Source organism: Thunnus maccoyii, chromosome 16, assembly GCF_910596095.1.
Source record: "Thunnus maccoyii chromosome 16, fThuMac1.1, whole genome shotgun sequence".
NCBI lineage: Eukaryota > Metazoa > Chordata > Actinopteri > Scombriformes > Scombridae > Thunnus > Thunnus maccoyii.
In genome coordinates, this window is record NC_056548.1 from 22,759,032 (window position 1) to 22,779,847 (window position 20,816).

The 20,816-nt window shown below is 39.5% G+C and overlaps 1 long non-coding RNA gene across 2 annotated transcripts; it reads right to left on the reverse strand.

Moving 5' to 3' along the window:
* Positions 1-9,387: 9,387 nt before the first annotated feature.
* LOC121880655 lies at positions 9,388-15,115 on the reverse strand. 2 transcript variants are annotated; one of them, XR_006091617.1, is made up of 6 exons: positions 13,759-15,115; positions 13,430-13,503; positions 13,102-13,193; positions 12,843-12,953; positions 12,222-12,755; positions 9,388-9,471 (listed from the first exon to the last, which is right to left on the reverse strand). It is a non-coding gene; the product is annotated as an uncharacterized LOC121880655 (long non-coding RNA). The 2 variants fall into 2 exon arrangements; XR_006091616.1 differs by lacking the exon at positions 9,388-9,471 and having other exon boundaries at positions 11,729-12,755.
* Positions 15,116-20,816: the final 5,701 nt, after the last annotated feature.

The window sequence follows — 20,816 nt, forward strand, 5'->3', positions numbered from 1 at the left end:
AGATGTGATCATCAGTGTCTTCAATAGTGATAAAAATAAATTGTTTTGGAATTACATTTTCTGAGCAGGGTTAGAGAAAAAATCACAATGTAAAATAAAGTTTGTTAATATCAACTTATGCTGGTTCTTGCAACCATGCAGTGTATGTTAGGTATTATGTGGATGCTGTGTGTCTGTGCTCCCTTGATCCTCAGAAGGTCGGTCTCACACAAGTCCACTTGAGTATTTGAAGGTTGCTTAAAGTGGCGACAGGGATGCGGTTGATGGGAAGTGAAAAAGACTCAACCATTAACCTTTACTGAAACATACCGCAGGATTTATCTTCTGGGAACCATGAATATCGAGGATATTTAACATAAAACTGGCCAACTGACATCAACATCATTAGGCCCTGCTGCTACCAGGACAAAAATGTCCTTTTTGGCAAGTTATTATTTTTTTTCCATCTGAGTGAGATTCCATCCATTCATTTCCAAAGAAGTTCTGATTAAAGCACTGTATAATCATAACCATTATGAAAATTGTGTGCTGTAACAAACAAGCAAATAAAGGGAAAACAATATCGCCTTAAAAATAATAAAGTCAAATGTTATAAGGATGATGCCAATATTCTTAATCCCGTCTGGGCCAGAACCATGTCTTTTCTCTGCTTTATTGGCATAATATTTAATTTTCTCTATGTGTCTGTGGTTTCCTTTCTGGTGTATAAGGACTGTAATTCCCTATTGACAGTCTGCTAAGGTAGAAGCCATTAGCAGTCTTGCAGTGTGCTGTGTGTGTATGTTTGTGTGTGCATTGCTGAGAGTTGAAGGTCAGGGAAAGGAGAGGCAAACACCATCACACTTGTCAATCAGATCACAACAGACAGAGAGAGAGAGAGAGAGAGAGAGAGAGAGGGATGTGGCTTAGCGACGGAGAGGACGTGATGTACTGATAACATTAGAGAAATGGAGGGAGGAAAGGACAGATACAGAAATGCAGAAGAAAGAAGAGACGGGAATCAGTAGAGACAATGAATAATTGAACTAGCGCTGAGCTTACGTTGCCGTTGCGAAGAACTGCTTTAAAAAAGGGACACCTCCACAGACACACCAAAACACTCTGCACACTGTAACCCAGATTCTTTCCTCTGATCTGTGTGTCTGCGTGTGTGTTTTTCTGCTTTTACCGCCTCCCTTACTGCCAGTTCATCAAAAAAGACTTTTAAAAGGCGACCAAGTAGCTTGTGAGTGCTAGCAAACACTCTGTAGGAACTAACTGAAAGCCCCAGTACTAGTCTCCCATGCTGCCTTTCAGATTGGAAATCCCAGATTAACTTGGGGTAAATATGGACAGAAGCTGAGTCAGGCAGGTTACACCTCATTAATACCTGTTTTGGATCAGTGAAGATGCCGCCTCACAGCGTGCAGTGTTATTTTTTTGCAGTTTGAAAGAGGTTTGAAATACTAGGAGACATCTACCTTTAAATAAAATGCATTAGCCTGTAACTTTAAATCTTCACATCTTTGCTTTGATATAATCCTCTTATCTTATGCAAATGAGAATTCACAGAACTTAATGTTACTCCACAGAACAGACAAAGGCATAAAGCAGTGATCACATTAAAAAAAAAAAAAAAAAAAAATCTTTTAAGACCATCTGTAATCGCCACAAATGCACCATGGGACTGGTGTGAATCTGAATTTGTTTGTTTTTGTGTTCTCTTCTGAAAACAGGTGTCTCTTCCTGCTAGCCTGTGAGCTCCATGTCTTGCAAGACTGGTGCATAATCAAAATTTTGCAGCTCACCGACGCAGAGAGGCTTTGCGGCCTGAGGGCAGCTATAACTCCTCATGTGTGGACATACACAGGCTTGTTTAGGCATGATAAGTGGAGTGATAAATCCACTGTAATGACTCTGCTTTTATGTCCCTCTGTCATGATATGTGATATGTGGGACATTATGTAGTCACCGTGCCATCTGTCTGTGTGTGGGCATGTTCCTATATGCACAAGAGCGTCAGAACAACATGACATAAAGAATTGAATAGTTACACCACAGGTTTCCCCAACAGATGGTCTGATAGTTTGCAACAAGTGAAAAAAAAAGTTTGGTAAAACTTCTGTAACATGTGAAATATAACTATTCAACAATAGAATGGTTGCCCATGATCGGTGTTCAGACTGCTGAAACATTTTCGATGTACTACAGAAAGTAAAAATTGATCAGGACAGTTATATCACACTGGCATTCTTCATTTATCCATCATTCCAATTCCCAGTACGTAACAGCATCTGCTGTCTTTAAACAGTCAAATTTATGTGCAGAAAATGTACTAATGTATGGGGGATTCACAGGTAAGAGACATGGTCTTGAAATGCCAACGGGTGGATTGCACCCCCATCTCTGTTCAAAGATGGTGTTTGGTGTTGGACGTGAAAGGATACAGTCTCCACCCCAGACCACGAGATGCAGTTGAAAGCTCCGGAGAGCTAGTAAGTGGACATTTGACTTGACATTATTTCATCACACATGGGGTCCCAAGATTAAGAATGGACTTCCATGTTTGAGCAAAACGTCATTCGTTTATTATTTACATCATGTGTTTGACCAGCAGGCCCCATATGTGTCACGAGCAGGTGACCATAGAAAGCTGCACTGCTTTAATAATAGAGGAGAAAAGGAAGATTGCAACCCAAATAAAAACAATTCAGCTTTCAGATCATTAAAAAAGGCATTGAAAATTATTTATGTGGTCAGAAATGCATTTAAAATATTTTGCCACACAATGTTTTACTATAGAAATGTGTAAAATCTCAGCACTGTGCTACAGTATTTGGTGCTATCGTTCTCTCTATAGAAACAGCAATGGCTCATCACAAAATGATTCTGCAGGTGATATTGTGCAGACTAAGCCTAAGAGGGCTAAGAGTTTTTGTGTCTAATGGCAAGATTGATAGTGAGAAAGTTGAAATAGTTTCTATGTGAGTTGTGAACTAGGGGTGTGCCTGAATACAAATACATTATTTAGCAAAGCACAAATAGTAGGTTTTTTAAAAATATTTGTTTATTTGAAAAATATCTGTTGTATTTTTAAAATTGTTTTCAGGAAGAAAAAAAAACCATGTCAAATACCAGCATGCAGGTCGATTACATCGCTATCTCAGTCTCTGTCCTCTGCTCCACTGTTACGTCTATCAGCAGGTTTCAACAAGGGGAGTCACATCCACCTGCTACATGACACACATTTCCCAATTTGGACATCACTCCTGGAGTTGGGGGTATTCCCCAGAGATAGCTGAGCTACTGACACGTGAAGTGCTCTCAAGGGAATCTCCATTATCTGTTATTCCCTGTCTCCTTTCCACAAAGTTAGTTTGTAAAAAATAGGCAATAAATGAAAACTGCAAAGCAATAATTGCCTTTGAAGTTCTTCCCTACATGTGACACGGTGTGCTGTCTCTGTGTTATGGTATATAAATAGGTAGAGGTCTGTCTGCACTGAGGTGATGGTAGAGTTTTAGCTCAGTAGTCAGCACAGTCGTCTATGATCTGGGAGACGCCAGTTCAAGACCCGGTGTGGAGACCTCCTTCATAAGATTTTTATTCATGAACACTTATTGTAACACAATAATTTTCTAAAATTAAAAGCGTAATAAAAAACAAAAACAGGATTTTTAAGCCTCTTTTCACTTTTATTCAAATACAGATAATTTTGCTGCCTCAACAAATACAGATACAAATACAAATACTGGGCCCTCTGCACATCCCTATTGTGAACCAAGTCAGAAGAAGCTACACAAAAACTACAGTGTGCTGCTACTGTATGAGGTAAGTGACACTGTTCAAGCAAGAGCACCAATGACCTACAGGGTAAAGTGAGGTTACTGATCCAACAAGAACTGAAACGAAAAAACCCTGACTTGTCACTCTGCAGATGAAAGCCTAAAGTAAAGGGACAAGCTACTCCATCATGTAGTAAACAGTTCTCAGGATGCCAGCCTGGAATTTATTCAGTGGCTCTTTGCGAAGTGTGAAGCTAGTGTCCTGAAACCCTCTATCTCTTTGATACAGATGTCATTATCGTTTCCAGAGCACAGCACAACCAGGGGCTGTCTTTGCATGATGTGATTGGACACTGCTAGAGACTTCTTTAGTGTCTCTTGAGGCATTCAACTTGTGGCAGAAAGTAGTAGCCTGGTGACCCTGAGGGGGAATTTATAAAGGTGCAGCACTATGCTGATTACCTGTGTCTAATACACAAGCGTAAACAGGTGTCTTTATAGTATTTTTATGATGTTGGATATTTAAAACTGGCACATAAAGGAATTTCTCCAAACACACCAATAAACCTTAAGAGTATATCGATGCTAGGTATATATCTTAGCTCTTCAAGAGCTTATATTGGTCAACAGTGAGCAATTTAGGACTACATTCATGTTTTTATATATCCTATGTGTTATGTGTAGATAAAAACTGTCTATTTCAAATGGAGAAAAAATGCCAAGAAATCAGAATATATACCTAGACCTCCATCTATTTCAGTACTCACATTTACTCTGTTGAGTTTGAAAAAAACTGTGAATATAGGTCACATTATTTATAATAACAGGCCTTTTATAGGAGTTACAATACCTCTTCACCCTCAGAAGAAAAGCCATTTCAGCTGGAATGCCTAAAGATCAGCATAGTATAATTATATATATATACATTGTATTTATAAATATTTGTGCAGCTTTGTGTAGATTCTATTCTTGTACTGATAGAGCAGAGTAACTTTTGAGTCAGACTGGACACTTTACATGAAGGTCATGTGTAAAGAGTTTTCCATTACATGATTTCCAATATGTCTTTTCAAGAAAGAAACCATGCCCTCATTCACCCTTTCAAATCCGGGAGAATGCTCTTCTTAAAAGATTACTTTAATCACATTTCTGCTATATTAGCCTCCCCGTGGTGAAAACACTCAGAAAAGATGTCAGGATGTCATGCAGCAAAAGTTTTAGGCTAAATTCACTGCCCGAGGTTGACAGTAGCTAAGCCCCAAGGTCACCTTGGAAGAGATTTGTACCCTTTCATTTTCAGCCTGTCACATGCCACTGGGTTTGAATGAAAAACCTGCATACTCCTGGGCTTTGATGGCACATAGTTTGACACCATTGCAGCATACAGATGCAGTGTTTTCAACAGGAGAACAATGGTGTAAAAAATAATGCTGACAGAAGGCCCATTCTACATCCAAGCACAACTGCAACAAAAGCTGCATTTTCAAGACTAGACAGATAGATACAGACACAAATTATCCATTTTCTACTTTTCCAGTGAACAGAAAGAGTGACGTTTTCTTGACCCCTTTAGCTTTGTATTCTGTTTCAGCCCAAACCATATACAGTACAATTACTGTATCTTACACACTGTGTCCAAGGTCTGTCATCTGGCCTTCAGACCATTCTTGGTGGTGAAAAGGAGAAATACAATGTCCTACCCTATATGCAAATGTTTGCAGTTTAAAAACTCTGCAAAACATACAGTACATAAACTAAGATTAAGAGTCTGCAGCCACACTAGCAGCTCTGTGAGGCTGTACAGCAGTGCTTTGAACTAAATGCTAAAGTCCGCATGCTAACATGCCTCTGTTTAGCAAGTGTAATGTTTACCATGTTCACCATCTTAGTTTAGCATGTTAGCATTCTGACTTTTGCTAATTAGTACTAAACACAAAGTACAGCTGAGTCTGTCGGGAATTACATTAATTTTACAGGTAAGTGTTCAGTATTGGATGAATTATGGGGGGACATGGATGTCTGTGCCAATCTTCATGGCAATCTGTTCAGTAGCTGTTGAGACATTTCACTCTAAACCACAAATGTCAACCATATGGTGGCACTTCAGAGGAAAAGGTGATGCCCTGACAGTCATCAGCCGTGTTTCCATTAACCTATTTTTATGCGCATCTTGAAGTATCGCATTAAAAAAACTTAATGGAAACACCAAAATTCAAAAAAACTTCCTCAGTTTCGCAAAAAAAGGTTTTACGCTTCCTTGAGATGGATTTTGGAAATGTCAAATAAGAGTTTATGTGCAAAATGCATAATGGAAATGCATTTGTCAAATAAATAATGACGTAGCGAACATTTAACTCACATGACTGATCAGCTGTCATCTCCAGATAGCATGAAGCATGGCCAATACTAGCTGACATGAAAGAACAATGTCTTGTCCAGTTGAAACAAATTCTCGAAGACCTCTCTCCATTTTCTCACGTCAAGGCTATATAACTATTTGTTATATTTCTGGTTGACAACCTCTGCCTCTTCTACTCTGTTTACTGGCAGATTATTTAAGCCTATACCGTGAAATGGAAAATGGAAATGCACCTAATTCGCATTTTCCTTTTTGCGACACAATAGGTGAAGAGAGTAGTTAACTGTATTATATTGGTACATTAAAAGATATGGTGTGCTGTGCTATTGCTTTTTTCTTTTTGAAGGAGGAGAGAGGAGCATTGGTGCCACATTTTTAGTGGTATTGTCATCACTCTCTTTATTGATATGCACCTTTGGTTTTATTTGAGGTTCATAACAGTACATTGTACTATGCAGTTGTTGGTTCATTAGTTTGTTATTCACATGCACTAAAATTCACCAGAATGCAGTAAATCAAGTCTTTGTGACTAAAATTTTCCTAGTGGAGGAGCCCCGGACCCCCTGCTTAAAAAGTGGCCTGACTAAGGCTATATTTTGCGCTATATTTCCTGGCCTGAATGATTTTCCCAGTCCGCCCTGAATGTGAATCAAGTTTTATTTGTTTAATGTTAAAAACAATTCTGATGTCTTGAATTCGACAGCAAAATTAACATCAGCTAGCTGAAACGTGAGTTGCTAACTACAATAAATTTCTTGAAGGCACTACAAACAATCATCTGTTAGCTTATGATAGCTTGCTGCAAAAAGAACTGTTAGCCAAGTTGTTTGACAATGATAATTTATTCTAGTCAGCACATTAATTAAACTTCAAAAAATGATAAACGCATGTTGATATGATCTGTGTCTGTCAGCTACATTAAATCAGCAGTAGCCTACTGTCTTAAGTGTAAATGCTAGTTTAATACTTGTTTTACCAATTTAATTAAGTTTAAATAATCTTAATTAAACTGTACTGACTTCCTGTTTACCTCACAATATCTGTTATCAGCCAGTCTCTTCATTTTGATATTGTTTTGTAATGTTGGATGAAATATTTAGCATTTTTAATAGTCAGTTATTATGTAGGCCTATTCTTCAGACCTATGCCACATGTTACTATTTGTTAGATCCTGTCATGTGCTGTATGTAGCTTATATGAAGTGATTTCATGGACACAGATTAAGCTCAAACCAGGACAGAAGATTCAAAATGTCCTTTGGTCCAGTACTAGGCTTAGTCCTAATTTATGTCTGTGAAGTTTCACAGTTTCATATTACAGTCAATTGGAAAGAGTCATGGTGTCGTACTATACAAGAAAGAATTCATGGCACTGTCCTTGTGCAAGGACAAAGAGATCGTGCCTACACAAATATATAGTGGTGCATATATATATATATATATATATATATATACACACACACACACACACACATATATATATATATATATACACACACACACACACACACACACACACAAACACACACATATATATATATATATGTGCATATAGATTTGAAATGGCACTTATTTCAGACACACTGTGAACTGCTCAGGAAAGTCTGGAGCACTAAGGTGGAATACTTGAGTACAGCTACATCAACAGTGGACAAAGACAGTAATGATGAGGCTGATCTGGGTGACATACTGTATCCACCAAAAGATGAAAGGCATGGTCCATCAGTGGAAAAAGAATACCCAAGGCATCTCATTCCAGAGGATGATGTGCCTGCACTGCCCAGGCAACGTACCCAAGTGACCCAGTCCTTATTACAAATAAGGTCAAAATCCTCACCAACTCACGTATTGTTCTGTTCAAGGTAGGTCAGTGATGTTGATCTATTGATATCTTATTGCAGTCTGCTGTGGTAGATTTACTGTAATGTGATTCTTCTTGAATCTTTGGATCTCAAGATGTCTCTACCTAATGTAAATCTTGCCATCAATGAGGAACACACTACCAGTACCAAGAGTGGAAAGACGACCTACATAATTTTAATGACCGGATACTCCTTGATCTCCCTTTATGCATAACCACAAGGAACATGCTACTGTTGAAGTATAATCTGTTAGAGAATCATTTTTACTGTGTAAATGTCCAAATGCACAACTGAATTATTACAGTACATTTGGTTTTTCATTATTATGTTTCTTTCTTAGGCTCACACTGCAGTGAGCAGAATGGTATTTTGAATTGACTTCAAGGGTACAGTTCCCCTCAGCTGATAGAGTTCTCCATGGGTATCTTCACTTCGAAGCACTTACAAAACATGACTACCATTATTCTTGAGTAACCTGTGGTGATCATCTACCAGTGGTCATGGTGCTCTTGTCCTGTCATGTTCTTAATTTTTTTTAACTGTATGGCAGGAGGGTCATAATGTATCAAGATCAAGAACTTCTTTTACTTGATGGTTTAGCTTTTTTAAACATTAACCAACATGTATCATTGATAGTCTTCATTGTGTTTTTCTACTTTAGTTTCAGCAGAGGCAATGCCCCCGACAGTGGCCCTGAGCTATTCAGCGACAATTAAGCCCTGGGAAAGAGACTGGAATCCTATCTGGGACCAACTGGTAGGCTAATTAATACAAATATTAATTCTTTGTCATAGAACACACTATTATCTGACTAATAGCTGTTATTTGCAGCTCATTTACGTGCTGGACACGGGGCGGCCTAGGGCGGAAATTATTGTGAAAGAAGGGCCCACATGTCTCATGTGGGAAGAATTTTGGAGCGTGGAGTTGCTGAGAATCATGGATTGTCATGTGAGTGGTGGGAAGTTAGTAAACATGAGAAAGGGAAAAGCCATGTTTGTATTTGCTTTTATGCTCGTTCACTGATGAGCTTTGAATGTTTCTTGCAGATTAGGAATGCCTGTATGAAATTGATTTAAGAAGCAGCTCAGCAACATGCATGTAACATGTATATAAAAGACTTAAGCCTAAATTAAACAGAGTACAGATGCTATTGTATTCTGTTACATTTTTGTCTACTTTCAAAGTTGTTTTTTTCCATATGGCAAAGACACTTATATAGAGTACATGTACGTCATTCCTACATGGAAGTATACACAAAGCAATGGTTGCCAACTTTCCAGTGAGTGTATACTAAATAACAAAATATTCAAAAGGTACCAGCCAAAACACGTTGGTCTAACAATAAAGTTGTTGTATATACTACAAGTGTTGCTGGAGTTTTGACCTCTTTAGACTTCTTTCCCTTCTCCGTGCACCTTGGAAGTGGGTGAAGTTGTGCCATAAACCCCTACTCTGCATCAGAAGTCCTCTTCCCAGGTGCCTGTCTACCACGACAGTGAGGAACAACAGGACATGATTTTTGCCTATCTGAAGGTAGTACTGCATTGAACATCAACACAATTGAGCTTCACAGATGAACTGCACTTCATCTGCGGTGGTAGAGGAAAGCCTAACTATGTAATGTATTTGTGCATTTTCTTGCTCCTGCATTTTCAGTGCCTAAGTGCCTAACCAGCATGCCTAACATGGTCCTACTTGTGTACGGAACAGTGTATAATGGCTTGCTGTTCTGTATTGGTATAATGGTATATTTAAATTATGTTGTTTAAAGATTAATCATTTTCTTTTGGAAGGCCATCATATATGGCCTGGCTGTGCTGCAGAATTTGTACTTGCAGGAGGCTGAGCAGGTCTTCCTCTCTGGTCCAGTCATCACAAGTAAGAGTAGAGAATGTAATATTTTTTACAAAATGCCATAAAATCTTTATCAACTATTTACTAATGTTAGTTAATGCCTTATCCAAGAAGTAGTAATGTTAATTAATGTACCCTTTTTTAAAAGTGTTACCAATATTTCTATTAACCCAGCAGTGATTATGTTGTGATTGTGTTGTGTGTTATGCTGAAGTAGAGGAATTTAATAGAGGGATAGACAAGCAATTGAGGATCCAGGGCACCTTTGTTCAGGTGTTGCCGCTGGTTAAAAAAGATCATTTTGTCCATAGTCCTTCCGTTCATTAGCAATGAAATGTTGCAGAGAGAACTGGTGAGACACGGACAATTAATGTCTCCAATAAAACTGATTCCTCTGGGCTGTAAATCTCTGCACCTAAAACATGTTGTTTCCTTCAGAAGGGAGGTCTTTTTGATCCTGAAGAACAACACAGAGTTCACTACGGGAAAATACATAGTTCACAACAGACTGAAGCTGAGCTTTAGGCTGCCGGTTCAGGTGGTGCTGGTCTAGGTTCTGTTAGTAAAAGTTTTGGAGGTTATTGAATAGTCACACACTTATTAACCGTGACACAGTGGACACAGACTGAAACAAAGGAGGCAGAATGTTTTCTAGAGGAGGAAAGTGAGATGTTGGTAGACAAAGATTCTTCTAAAGACAGGGATAAGAAGAGGAAACCTGATGACGTGTGTCAGTCTTCTAATAAAGTGAAAAAAGTTTCTCTTCAGAAGAAGTGTCTGCATTCAGAAAAGAGTGAAGGTTGCTTGCTCACAGATGTGGGCTACTCTGAGTGTTAGGACGTTTCTGCAGGACACTAATGGACCTAGAAATGTTAAAGTTGACAAAGTGTTCCATGATTTACAACTATTCTTTGATTCAGTGAAGACTTTTCTGAGAAATCCAAATGGTTTTGGGGAGAAAGCTTTCACTGACCAGGAGACTTATTGTCTAAAAAATCTTGTTCAAAATGTCAAAAAGCAGTTAGGAGACGATGAATAAGTCTAGTAAACATTCCAATTTATTCCTACTTTGTTTTTGTTTTACAGCTTTTTTTCTTTACTGTGGGGGACATTAGAATGGGTAGCTTAAATGGAGCAAGGGATAATGGCAAAAGGGCCTCTCTTTTCAAGCTGTGTTCTCTTAAAAAGTTAGATGTGTTTTTTGTGCAAGAGACACACAGTGCTGCTGATAATGAGGCTGACTGGAGAAAAATCGCAAAACTGATAACAGTTATGGGGTTGGAAATCTTTTTTTCCAGGAATTTTATTCCACAGTCTGTAGAACCTGAAGTCATTAAAGGCTGTCTTTTAAAAGTACGAGCAGTGTATGAAAATGTAAAAATGGTGTTTATTAATATTTATGCTCCAGCTGTGGGAGTGGAGGAATTAGTCTTTCTAGATGTTTTGAATGAGGTGATTGAGAAATGTAACAATAAAGAATATATATGCCCTCTCTGGCATGTTGTATTCTCTAGCAATTGAGCCTTTGTTGCACAAACTTAGATCTGACATTCAGGGTCTGTCTATTCCAGGTTGTAATGCACCTTTAAAACTGTCAGCCTATGCAGATGATTTGGTCATGATTTGGTGGTGAACAGTCAGCAGAATACTGATATGTTGGTGAGGGATATTGTCCAGTTTGGCTTAATATCTTCAGCCAAAGTTAACTGGGACAAAAGTTAAGCTCTCAGTGTTGGAGGTGTACTGGAGAAGAAACTTAGTTTGCCTGGGGGGGTTGATTTGGAAGACGAGGGGAAAAGTCTTCCAAATTGTCTTTCTCCAGAGTCGTCCTTGTGTCTTGCCTCTCTCCAACCTTTAAAATATCTAGTGACTGCAAAGGCCATAGCATATTATTCCATATTTATTTTACCTGATAATGAGCTAATTATGCTAATTACACAAATTTCCCAACATGCGACTATTAGCAACCAAGTTAAATTGCAAGACAGGGTGGAATAAAAAAAAAGTTGTTAGACAGAAAGTAGTATGTGGGTGGAATAAACCTTTAAAATTATAAGTACTTGGACAGAAAGTAGTATTTGGGTGAAATAAGCCTTTTAAAATTATAAGTCATTAAGGCCGTTTCAGACACAATGTGATTTGCACTGTGCTCATTGCTGGGTTCAGCGCAAATCTGACTAGGTGTTCAGGGAAGTTGTGGAGGACGGAGCAGAAAAGGTGGATTTTACAAAACTTCTAGCGGGAGTTACAACACTACATCACTACATCATTACGTCTACCTTTGTAATTTTGTTGTTGCTAGTAACGAAAACGCATCTGTCCCATGCTAAGAAACATGTGTTAGCACTAGCCCTGCTAGTAAGAAGAGGAAGGGGAGTACCATGGAAGAAGAAGCTGTGGGTGCATGAGACCCTCAGGTCCAGAGAGCAGTTTTGGGAATTGTTGAGGCTTGTGAAGGAGCTCTGTTTCCATAGCGACTGGTTCCAGGTCTACTTTCAGCTCAGCAGGAAGCAGTTTGACAGTCTGCTGGGGAAAGTTGGACCTAGGATCTCAAGGATCCAGACAAATTACCATGAGCCAGTTTCTCCAACAGAGCATCTGATAATTTGTCAGAGGTGAGTGATTTATAAATGATTATAAAATGGTGGCTATATGATAAACAGTATTTTAAATAAGTTGGATTGGAGGTTTTGCAGTTTTACTTTTACTGACAGCATTATCATTCATTTCAGATACCTGGCAACTGGTGACTCCCACACCAGCATTACCTCCAGTTACTGGATGGGCATCTCCACTGTGCCAGATGTGGTCTAGGCCATTTTGGACAGCCTGGTGGATGAATTTCTGCCTGTACCAAAAGGTGCTGATTAGCAGGAGATCACCGTCAGCCCTCACAACAGCCCTCACAACACACCTAATCACAAACGGATAAAAAAACAAGTTAAAATTGAACAGTAAACAAGCATTAACTCGATTTCACAGTACCCTGTAGGTTACTTACAGACTGTCTGGGTCCAGCTGATGAGGAGCCCTGAATGCTCAGCAAAGAGTCATGTAGATGCACTGCCTCTGAGTCCCCTGTTCCTGTTCCTCAGTCCATGTGGTTCTGGTTCTGTGATGTGTGCAGAGGATAAAAAACTGTCACACCAATGATGCAGATGACTAACACAATCGGTTGTTGTCTGAAAATAAACTGTTTGAAGGGTCATGGTGTACCACTTAAGTGCTGTGAGTGACAGAGAAAAAACAAAGCAACATACCAGGTACATGTCCAGAGATTTTTACGGTGTAGTCTTAGTGTCAGGGAAGTATTGCTGAAGTCCTCCTTCATTTCTGGCTGTTGTGGAACGCTCTAGTTCACAAACAATAAGAAAGGTAAGGACAGCTGTCATACAGTAACACGTTGTATCTTTGCATATTTAAATTTAAATGTCACAGAAATCAGAGTCCAACATTTAACTCTTGAGTGTAATAGGAAAAAAAGGAAGGGCAGCATTTGAACATTTGCATTTTTTCACATTATCAGTATCACTGATAAGTATATCTATTTTTAGTATGCATAATTCATGAGCTGTAAAGTTGACCTACAACATGCTTGGGTCCAGCTCAAGATGACTGCACTGCTTCTGCGACAAGTGTGCAACTTCACCTCTTGTCATAGCCTTGTGAAAGGGAGAGAAAATGGTTACACTAGTGTTGCAGAAGACCAACATTTACAATATTCAAAGGTAATTGCAACCTTCATAAAGATAGAACTCACACAACTCACATCTTACAGATGAATGAATTTGCTTAACTGTGAAAACACAGTAAACGTGTTGCTGGAAGCATTCCTAAATGTTTGTTACAGCTTATGATTCAAATTTAACAGTAAACAAGCATTAAGTTTATTTTAAAGTACCATGTAGGCTACTTACAGACTGTCTGGGTCCAGCTGAAGAGGAGCATTGAACGCTCAGCAATGAGTCACGTAGCTGCACTGCCTCTGAGTCCTCTGTTCCTGGTTCTGTGATGTGTGGAGAAGAGAGAAAACAGTCATATACCAGGTACATGTTCGTAGATTTGCTAATTAATAAAAATGGTCTTGGAACAACATTAGCTTCAAAGTTTGATAATGCAGATTGGGCCACTAAACGAGCCATATGGCATTAATATGCCAAATTGGCTATATAAATCGTGTCATATGCCTAACCAGCAACAGCGCACTCTTTGGCTATGTGATGAGTCTGTAGTGGTTGTTAGTACGATCAAATGTAGCTGTTAGCTGCAGTGGGAGAGTTGTGCCTTGCTGCTTCCCTCTCAAAATGCACAACACCATGTGTCACCAGGTAGCAGACACAGCAACAACCGCTCCCTTTCTGAAAGTACCTTAACTGTTGTCATTCAGTACTTCCACTGTCCAGCTCCAAAGCACAAATTAGAGATGATTTATTTGAGTTAATTGCTGACAACCTATTGAAAGCATAAATGAAAGCATTCACAGATGCATTAGTTGTTAGTAATGACTCAGTAACTTGGCCTTGGGAGAAAACTACTGTGACTTATTGTCTAGGTTTAGAGAAATGTCTACATAATGTATATAACAGCTGGCGGTGAAATTTACTTTTTGCTTATTACAGAAATATGCATTAGGAGGCAATTACACAGGTGGAAGAATGCAGAAACATAAACACTCAGTTGCCAGTTAGGCAAACCTAACAATAGAATAAAAATAATACATTCAAATACAACACATAAATCCTACTTTCATGAAGATTAAACTGTTCAGATTTTTTGCTGTCTTAGAGAAGTGTTGATTCAACTTTATGGTCATTTTGCAGGCTTAAGTTACTGTTAACTGGGAATCTGCGTTGTTAAATCTTCGACATCTTGGGTACCTGCACATAGCTGCCCTATTGAGCGAACTGCTGCCACTGTAGTTACACGGACCCGGAACTGCACTATTTCTTTTGTGTAATGGCAGACTACAATCCAGAGCAACAGGTGCATGTAATGGAGTGTGCAACATCATGACTTCATGTAGAGTTTATTAGCTGGTTAATCGGTACATTTGAATTCATAGGCTACTGGGAAAAATAAAACATGTTCTGGTGGGTTTATTATTTTCATTAAATCAATGTTACCTTGCCTCTGAAAACAGTATTTTTTGTGTCTCATGTCTTTTTTGTGTCTATATTTTCAGAATGGCACTTTCTAAAAGTTTCGGAAGACCTGCAGGCCCAAACAGTAATGATAGACTGCCCACAATGGCCATAAAAGTAATTTGTGTGAAAGAGACGAGTCAAAAAGACATTGCAAGGCCACTTACCATACATACAAACATAACTGCTGCAATTACAGATGGCAAAACGGTATAAAAATTAATTTTATTTCAAGATTTAGCAAAAGGGGTTGAGGAGGAAAAGAGTTATCTGATCAGAAATTACGGGAGAAGTAAATTTGGAACCCAAAACACCATGCTCAGCAAGAGAAACACTGCATTATACACCTGTGCCTCGATGTGCCCAGCCACCTGGAGGAGGAGGCCAGGAGGCTCCTGGAACCACCATCACCACTGATAAAAATAAAGGACCTGCAGCAAGCGCCAGTAGTGGACCATTTCATTGCAACTGAAGGATGTGTGTTGTCTGTAAGTTTCTGGTGATTTTCTTACTTCCGCACTCGGTTTCAACCTCAGAATTTAAACCCTTGCATTCTGACTAAAACAGTTTGCACCGAATTTCCCGTCCCGTCTTATGATTGCAAAAAATCTGTCAAACTAGAACACAAAAACTAGCCCTTTCTACACTGACATTATGTCTATAAATTGATCATTTCCCATCTTACCTTCGCTTTAAATAATAATAGCCTATTTTGGAATGAAATGAAGTGAGTATAACTTTTTATTATAATAACTATTATAACTTTTTACTATTTTCAATTTACATTATACCACAGAGAGATTGCTAACTCAATTTTGATGTATTTTGCCATTAAAAAAAAAAAAGTCCTTCCCCTGTCACACTTAGCTTGTACCGTTCGAAATGCATGAGGGTCAGGATGACCCATCAGTGCCTGTGAGAAGAGTCCACATAAAGGAGGAGGCAATTATTAAAATGATGGGGGTTTTTTTTCCAAATATGAAGCTCAGTTTCCAGCATTCACAACAATAACTACTAACATTACAAAAAGCTTCTGATATGGTTGGCTGCGTATGTGTTTGCTGACTTTGCTCCTGCCTCTCCTGGTCGACATCCTCCTCTCTGATACTGTGAAAGGAAAATTATGAGATTTCAGTCATCAGGTATAGTTATCGATGACTGTAAGAAAACAGCAGAGGCTGCACACGCAGTAGTTTTAATTTACTGACATGGTGATAGACCATTAGTCCGGAAATATTTATTTTAAATGTTAATATGATATATTTTGATGACAGATGACACAGACTGAACTTTAAGAATGGTAGCCTACTACTACGAGCCATGATTACATTACGTTAGCCTAAACACGTAGCATTTAGCCTTTAGTCATTGCGAATGTTCTATGTAAATATAGTTGGCTACACAGCAGTGCTAGCTGTCTCAAACAAACATAACGGTAATGTGTAATGTTATTTCAGGATAAGGATAACACTTTGGATAAATTGTTAATGTAACGTTAACATGAACTGAAACTCACTCACCTTGAATTTGGAATAAATTTGGATGTCTGTCTCTGAGGTCGCTAACCCCTGGGACACACTGGATGAGTGAGCAGCGCGTGTGCGTCACAGAACCTCTTGCTTTTCATTTCGGTGCCCATGTTAACAGGTTAGAGCGGTACTGACCGCGTGAGACGCAAGGCTGCTGCATCGCTTCATCTAGAGATTCGAGGTCTCGCCTATTTTCACCGCGTGACGTGCGTGGTTCTCAGCAGAAATAGACAGGGAACACGATAGAAAGATAGGGCTGCCAGTGGCAGAAGTGCCGCAGTAGACACGCTTCCAGTGTGGACGCTACAAGCCTGAGAGCCTGCTGAGGTTCACGCATCCGGTGTGTCCCAGGCATAAGTTGGAAGTGTTTCCTCCTTTTGTCTGAAAAGTTGCATAGCACCGTTTGCATACTGGTTTTTGCAATTTAATTATTAATCCCTGATCATCTGCATCGAATGCAAAGTACTTCCTTACACAATTCTTACTGTTTTTCTTTACAAGTAGAGATGGAGCTGTCACTGCAGCTTCACTTGTCGCCCTCTTCCACCTGTTGTTGCTCTTCTGTTCAGGTAGGTGTTCTTCTTCTTCCTTTGGCATTTAATGGCAGACTAGAACACTTGTAGGCGTATGTGCTACCCTCGTCAGTTCGGGAAGAGTTGCATCCCCGGTACCTACAGTGCTGTAGAAAAACAAGTAGCATCACGTTTTCAGAATTTGGCATCAACTTGGAACCAAAGCATTGGGTTTCGTGACATCTCTACTCTGAACAGCCTTCTACTAAAGAATAGTCTCTCTTTTTAAATCACTTGCAGCATCACATTTTTATAGAATTGCTTTTTTACTGATTACTTGTTTTCACATTTTGGTGCAGCACTATGTTAAACTTTCTAATCTTTTATTATTGGTTTATATTTTGGAATTTTTGGCCTGCTATTCTATTCTGATGTTTCTATATATTTTAATGTCCTTCTTTGTCTTCTCATTTTACTACAAGAAGGAATGTGCTGAGGCCTAATCCTGGATCCCAACCAAAGAAGATGTTAAACTACCACCTCTCATGGGCCAGGAGAGTCATTGAGAATGCCTTTAGAATTATTGCTGCACAGCGGAGGATCCACCACCGGGTGATTGGAGTGAAGCCTGTGAATCTTTATGCCATTGTGAAAGCAACAGTGGCCCTTCACAACTCCCACGTGTGGAACTCCATGCCAGAAACTGCTGTCCCACTGGAAGAAGAGAACATCACTGCACTTCAACATGTGAGGAGAGCGGGCACGAACAACTCCACCCTAGAGGCCATAGCTGTACGAGAGGCCTTCAACAGCTTCTTCTCTGCCACTGGTAAAGTTCCTTGGCAGTACAACATAGCCTGATGTGCCCACCTGTCATCTCTGTGACCCACACCTGCTGCCTGAGTCTTAAAATCTTATCTAAAATGGTAATAATTTGAAGATGTTTTGTACATTTATAGTTGAAGATGGTAGAGGTTTAATACTTGCATCTGATGTATCACATTCATACTCCACTCCTAAGTGATTTGGATTGGCTTTATGACTGCCACTGCATAGGGTGTCCAAAACATTTCTCAACAGACTTTGTAGTTCTTTGTAGATGAAACAAAACACAAAACATGAACTTATAGTTCTGTTAATAAAGAACTAGTTTGCTTGGATGATGTTTGTCCTATCCTTTATGTGTAAAGGAACATCTAAGGTGAGTTTTCAGAGTTAGGGAAATAGAAGTGTGTGTTTGTGTGTGTGCATATGTTTTTTAAGATGCATTAAAGCTGAGTCAAGGAAGTGATAGATATGTGTATATTTATCAGGATTTTTTTCTCAGGAAAACTCAGTCCTGTATAAAGCTGTCATGAACTCTATTTTTACTTCACTCCTCTTTTCATGTGACAGGTTTCTGAGGTGTGGGGCTAGACTCATAAGAAAGAGCTCCTCCTCATCGCAGACTGGTTGAGCACTTTCATCACCTGACTCAAACACATCATTCTGTCCTTGTCTTTTCTTTTTTGTCTTGCGTGAACTCTGGGTAACCCATGGAGTGCAGGATACTTCAGGGACATGGGACACTGGGGTAGATGGTGGCCCCCAGGATATATCAAGGGCCAGAGATACAGGGTCAGGCAGGGTCTCAGAAGATTCGTCAGTGGCCAGAAGTGCAGGGGTAGACAGGGAGCTGGGAGATCAGACAGTTCTTCAGACAGGTACCAGGTGAAGATGACTGAGCAGCCAGGGGTGCTGAGGAAACCTGGGAACTCTTCTAGGGACATGTTGGAGGAAGTGGCCCTGTCTCTGACATGAGGCTCCAGAAAGCTCACGATGGAGAAATACTTCCATGTCGTCTTCTGTTCTGCCCCTGCACCACTCTTCTTCTCTCTCATGGTCTTTCTCTCCTTAATATATCTGTCCCTGAGATTTTTCCATCACCTTTTACACTCAAACTATAAATAAATGGAAAAATGTGAAAACTTTTCTGTAATAAAATATATTGTATGAAAATTATACCCCTTTACCTCATTACTTTGGCTATAGGTAACAGCTAGGCCTACTAAACCAATTCTCAATAAGAAACTAATAGATTTGTCAAGTTTTTGAGGGGGAACACTCGGTAAACCATATAACAAACCTAAGCTATGTTTAACATATAGACTACACTACACATTTTGCCTACCTACAAGTTACTGACTGTTAAATCACACCTGATATGTCTACTTGGTTGGAAACATATTTCCAAGATAGGGCTTTCCTCCTGAGGTCCGAAACAAATGCAAACTTGTGTTGTATAATAATTCAGGGAATTCAGACAACACAGTATCAGCTTTTCCTCCATTTTGCCTTCGATGCCTAGCTGGTTGCCTCCTTTCTATTGGCCATGTGGATATTTGTCACAGTGTGCAGCTGTTGTTGAATTACGTTGAACTTCGGAAACAAGCTCGCTGAGTGGTGCACATGCTTTGCTCAACGCAGCATGGGTTTCAGAGTGCAGTGGTGCCATTGTAGTGTTGTGTCTGAAAAGGCCTTTAGACAGAAAGTAGTATTTGGATGGAATACTGCCTTAGTTGCACTTTTGCTGTAAACCAATGTGCTAAGTGGCACAGTCGCAGAAAACTAGGATCTGAGAAATGCAGTCCTGAAACTGCAGCATCCTCTATTGCAGGAACATAGTATAGGTTTCTTCTGCTACATCACTCTGAGTTGCTTTTTAATTCTGTGTGGATTCTTATTGACTGTGTTTATAGGTCACCTTCGTGACTATAATAACAAACAGCTGACAGTTTGTATCTTGGACATTGCTTTTCTGACAAAGAGTGAAAAATGAGGTCCGATGCTCTAAAAGGTGCCTCAGCCTCAAACAGGCCTTGAATGATGAAAGTCTTGGCTTGCTGCATTGCGTCACAGATTTGTCACTTCCTCCCTGCTCTATCCTGAACTCCTACCAAATCTCCTTCACACCAAAGACTGCACCTCACTCAGCTGTGATGGATATAGCTGTCTGCAAGACTGCTTGGCTAACTAACTGACTGGGTGACTGATTGACTGGGTGATTGATTTTTGTGTATAAACCTGTACTAAGTGTGCAAGTCAGCAAGAAAACCCATGCCTGCATATGCTAGGTATCTATGTATGTATGTATGTATACTGTTGACAGCTGATGGATATTTGTAAGAGATGAAAAACCTCCAAGTAATCAGGTGTTGATCAGCTAAACCCTGAACTATAAATTTGCTGCATTTGGTATTACTACTGAAATTGTATTTCTGAAAAAAAGGTATAGCGTTGAAACAAACTTCTGTGGGATTTTTGTGTTTCATTAGGATGTTACAAAGTGATGGGTGCTGTGATGAGACTTGTATAAGAGTTGAAGAAATAGTTTGTTTTGAGATAGATGAGAAAGATCAATACCACTACACTACCATACACTAAATACAAAGCTACAGCCAGCACTAAATATTAAGCTACAGCTAGCAGGTGATTAGCTTAGCCTAGTTTAAAGACTGGAAACAGTCGGAAACAGCTAGCCTGTCTTTGTAAAGGGAAATGGGAGCTACTTGCTGGAGCTACTTCTTGGCAGTGACTTGCTGGGGTCTTGTCTTCACCATGTAGACAGGAAACCAGCATAGACTGTGCCCGGCTAAGAAATAATCCGGCGCATAACCTCTCATGAAAAAAGAAACTTTTTTCCACTTTGTTTTTTGCATGGATCAAGCAAACAAGATACGATGTGTTAATTAGTGATAACTAGAGGTGCTGGTTGGTGCATTTTGGTTACCTTCAGGAAGAAGCAGGCAAGCAA